Consider the following 4812-nt stretch of genomic DNA (forward strand, 5'->3'; position numbering starts at 1 on the left):
GTATTTTGCAAAGAAGTTTCAATCTGAAGATTTGCTTGGGGGCAGAAGCCTAGAAAGAATGAATTAGAATGAGTGTAATGAAGCTTTAATTAGCCATCTGCCAAATAGGGTTTATCTAGCCATGAAAGGGCACGAGCAAGTTCAAGCCTCACAGCCCTTCTTGTAACATGACAACAAAAAACGTCATGTCTTTATAAAAATTGTGCTGCCAAAAATGTTCGTCCTGAATCTACTTAAGCCATTAAAACAAACTTCCATTTTACAGGAGAGACCCACCAGAAGGACGAAGTAAAACCTCTGTGAGGAAGCGATCAGCCAAATGCAGAATGTGGGACATGCATCAGGAAAACTAACACAATGTCAGCAGTACTCTATCTTCCCTCACATGGTAAGATGTGAGGAAGTGGAAGGGCAGGTGTGGGCTACTCTTTGGAAGGGAATGGACAGTACCTAGTGAAGGAGGTTGTGTTTCTCGTTGCTTTGAGCCTTCAACACTTTCAGAGGCTCAGGCAAAAATCCATTGAGAGAATAATGAGGAGCCTGGGCCCAGAAGCTCAGGGGAAGGGAGGAGACGGACCCAAGCTCAAGGGTCAGGATCATACTGGAACAGGAGCCACGACCCTTCTTCTTCCAAACCTGGCGGGAGAAAGGGAGGCTCATTGAGCTAGAGATGAAGTTGTTAGCTCCTTCTTTGAGTTAGGATGCAAGGTTTTCCGCTGAAAGAAAGGGAGTGGCTTGGAGGAAAGAGTGTCTAATCACTGGTAAGCTTCCTGAGTTAAACTTTACAGGTTCCTTCTTGTAGGGATAGGGTCTACTTCATCTTTATATCTCTCATAACACCAATCAAAGTGCCCTGAACAGAGTTGAAAAAAAATTTAAGACTGGAGGTGTTACTGTAAAATAGGACTGAGTATGTCCTAGATCTTAACAATATAAGATATAGTACTAAAATTTTTATTTTAAGAATAATCCTTAAATAGCTTGAATTTCTGTATATTGTTCTTGATCACTAGGTGATTCTTGATTTTTTGTCCTTTAGAATAATAGAATACTAGAGCCCACTTTTGTTATTTAAACCTGAAGAACTTTCGGGGAACCTGGGTGGCTCAGTCAGTTAAGCATCTGCATTCGGCTTGGGTCATGATCCCAGGGTCCTGGGATTGAGTCCCACATGGGGTTCCCTGCCCAGAGGGAAGTCTGCTTCTCCCTCTTTCCCTTCCTCCGCCCCCTGCTCGTTCTCAATCTCTCTCTCTCTCTCTCAAAAATAAATAAATAAAATATCTTTAAAAAATAAAATACACAGTATTATTTTAGTGTTACATTATGCTTTTATTTTTAATATTATATTTGGTATTTATACTATTTATAGTATACTATTTTTAGTATTATATTTTGATCATTTCAGTTCAGATATACTTCAATAATCTCGAATCAGGGCATTGAGCTAACTTAATAAATTTCAAAGTTTTCTTATATTAAAATTCACAGTTATGATATTAAATATGTCAAGGTAACGATAAAGTGCACTTTCTCAAATACTACTTCTGTGTACTCACTGAATACCGTTTGAATGTAAGTGTGAGAAGCAATAAAACAGTCTAAATTTGAATCAATTTGCACAGTATCAAGGTTCAGATTTAAAGATATGATTGTCACTTTATTTCAAAATGCAATAAATTTATATCAAAAAGTCTACACATTTCTCATCATGAACTTTTGAATTACAGCTCGAATCAAAATTAAAATAGCCATATGATTTAATGCTTGTGGTCTCTGAAATGTCAAGAACTTTTAACTTAGTCAGTTTCTGATTTTCTAGGAACTCAGGTCCTTTCTTTGTCCCATGTTGACTGTCTGCTGGCTCTGTAAATGTTCAAGAGAAGAGACAGGATGGAAAGCTGGAATCAGCCAACTGAATTGCTTGTCGGGAGACTCAGAACATTTGGAGACAGGTGAGGCACAACCAAGTGTTTAAAATAAGATCTCTGTAAGCTAAGGGTCCTATTCGTTTTTCTCTATGTGGTTGTCCAGTTTTCTCAGCAAAATTTGTTGGAAACTATTCTTTCCTCATTGGCCGTTCTTGACTTCCTTGTCAAATATTGACTGACCTTATATGCAAGAGTTTATTTCTGGGCTCTCTATTATGTTCTACTGATGTATGTGTCTCTATTTATGCCAGTGACATACTGTTATAATTATTATAGCTTTGTAATACAGGCACACCTGGATTTACTGTGCTTTGTTTTATTGCACTTCGTAGATATTGTGTTGGGGTTTTTTTGTTTTTTTGGTTTTTGTCTTTACAAATTGAAAGCTTTTGACACTCCTGCATTGAGCCAGTCTATTGGCATCATTTTTCCAACAGCATTTGCTCACTTTACGTTTCTGTGTCACATTTTGGTAAATATTTCCAAATTTTCATGATTATATTTGTTATGATGGTCTATAATCAGTGATCTTTTAAGTTACTATAGTAATTATTCTGGGGTACCACAAACCATACCCATATAAGATGGCAAGCTTAAGGGCACCTGGGTGGCTCAGTCAGTTAAGCACCAACTCTTGATTTCGGCTCAGGTCATTACCTCAGGGTTGTGGGATCAAGACCCGCGTCAGACTCTGCCCTGGGTGTGGAGCCTGCTTAAGATTCTCTCTCTCCCTCTCCCTCTCCCTCTGCCTCTCCCACTGTGTGCCCTCTCTCTCTCAAAAAAATAAAATGAAATAAAAGATGGCAAGCTTAATGAATAAAAGTTTTATGTATTCTGACATCCACTGATTTGCTGTTTCCCTTTCTCTCTTCCTCTCCTTGGGTCTCCCTATTCCCTGAGATACAGCAATATTGAAATTAGACCATTGAATAACCCTATAGTGTCCCCTAGGTCTTCAAGTGAAAGAAAGATTTGTATGTCTCTCACTTTAAATGAGAAGCTGGAGCTCATTATCATTAAGTACAGCAAGGAAGGCATGTCAAGAGCCAAAACAGCCCCAAAACGAGGCATCTTGCACCAAACAGCCAAGTTGTGAATGCAAAGGAAAAGTTCCTGAAGGAAATAAAAGGTGCTACTCCAGGGAACACAACAGATGATAAGAAAGTGAAACAGCTTTATTGTTGAGATGGAGGAAGTTTGAGTGGTTTGGATAGAGAATCAAGCCAGCCACAACATTCTCTTAAGACAAAGCCTAAACTAGAGCAAGGCCCTAACTCTGTGTAATTCTAGGAAGGCTGAGAGAGGTGAGGAAGCTGCAGAAAAGCTGGAAACCAGCAGAAGTTGGTTCATGAGGTTTAAAGAAAGAAGGCTTCTCCATAACATGAAAGTGCAAGGTGCAAGGTGAGGCAGCAAGTGCTGATGGAGAAGCTGCAGCCAGTGATTCAGATCTGGCTAAGATCATTAATGAAGCTGGCTACACTAAGCAACAGATTTTCAGTGTAGATTAAAAAGCCTCCTATTGGAAGAAGATGCCATCTAGGACTTTCATAATTGCTATGCTTTTATAAGCACAGCCTTTTCCCTCCTCACTTCCCTAACCCTTGCCAAACCTAGTCTGTAATCCATATCTGTAGTTTTTTAATTTAAAGAATGTCGTATAAATGGCATCATATGGTATGTGACCTTTTGAGATTTTTTTCATCCAGTATAACTCTCTTGAGATCTGCCGAAGTTTTCTGTACATCAGTAATTCACTTCTAGATGTAGACATTCCAAATGGCGTAGTAACAATCCCCCCAAAATCTTCCCCTCCATAAAAGCAAGGAAAACACTAGCAAAAACTCTTAAAATAAATTTATTAGAACTATGGAAATTAACTAAAGGCCAAGAAGTGTTCATTCAAGAAAAACAGATGAATCTTGGTAAGAGCAGTAAGCCTTGTGACATTTTAACATGCCCTAATCCCATCCTTCTCACCTCAGCTTTATGGGAGCCTTAAAATTCAACAGCTTCACAACTACGGTGCCTGTAAAAAATAGCAGTTTAGCAGCCACTGGAGGAGACATAATGGATTTGGAGATCCCTAAAAGCCCTATCCCCAGAGATTTGCTTCTCTCATGGCTCTTCTAAAAGCCCCATTATCAGCACTTGTCTTTATTTGACCTATTTCAGAGTACACTCTATGAAAAAAGCTTGACATACAGGGCTTTTGTTGGAAAAAAAAAAAAAAGTCAGTGACAAAACAAAAGGAAAAAATAAATAAATGGGTCTTAATAAAAATTAAAATTTGTGCTTCATATGATACCATCAGTAAAATGAGAAGACAATGTAAAGGGAGAAAATATTGGCAAATTATGTATTTGATAAGATACTTGTGTCTACTACATGTAAAGAAGTTACACAATTTAGTAATAAAAGTACAAACAACCCAATTGAAAACGGAGAAAGAATTTCTCCAAAGAAGCTATACAAGTGCCAACAAGCACAAGAAAATACGCTCAACATCAACAGTCATTAAAGGGAATGTAAATCAAAACCACTTCACACCCACATGGATTGCTAGAATCAAAAACAAAATGAGGGACGCCTGCCTGGCTGGCAGCGTCTGCGGGGCTTGTGACTTCTGATCTCAGGATTGTGGGTTCAAGCCCCACTTTGGGGGTGAAGATTACTTAAAAATAAGTTCTTCAAAAAAAAAAAAGAACAAAATGAAATAAATAGCAACAACAAAAAACTTGAAAATAACAAGAGCTGGGAAGGACATGGAAAAAATGAAATCCTCATAACTGCTGGTGAGAATCTAAAATGGTGTAGTTGCTGGGGTGCCTGGGTGACTTGGTTAAGCATCCAAATCCTGATTCTGGCTCAGGTCATGATCTCAGGG

The 4812-nt window shown here is 38.5% G+C and overlaps 1 long non-coding RNA gene across 1 annotated transcript; it reads left to right on the plus strand.

Annotated features, from left to right (window-relative positions):
- The first annotated feature begins 215 nt into the window (after positions 1-215).
- LOC103677555 lies at positions 216-2233 on the plus strand. The gene is made up of 2 exons (XR_005832865.1): positions 216-388; positions 1820-2233. It is a non-coding gene; the product is annotated as an uncharacterized LOC103677555 (long non-coding RNA).
- Positions 2234-4812: the final 2579 nt, after the last annotated feature.

This window comes from Ursus maritimus, unplaced genomic scaffold, assembly GCF_017311325.1.
Source record: "Ursus maritimus isolate PB19 unplaced genomic scaffold, ASM1731132v1 scaffold_10, whole genome shotgun sequence".
Classification (NCBI taxonomy): Eukaryota; Metazoa; Chordata; class Mammalia; order Carnivora; family Ursidae; genus Ursus; species Ursus maritimus.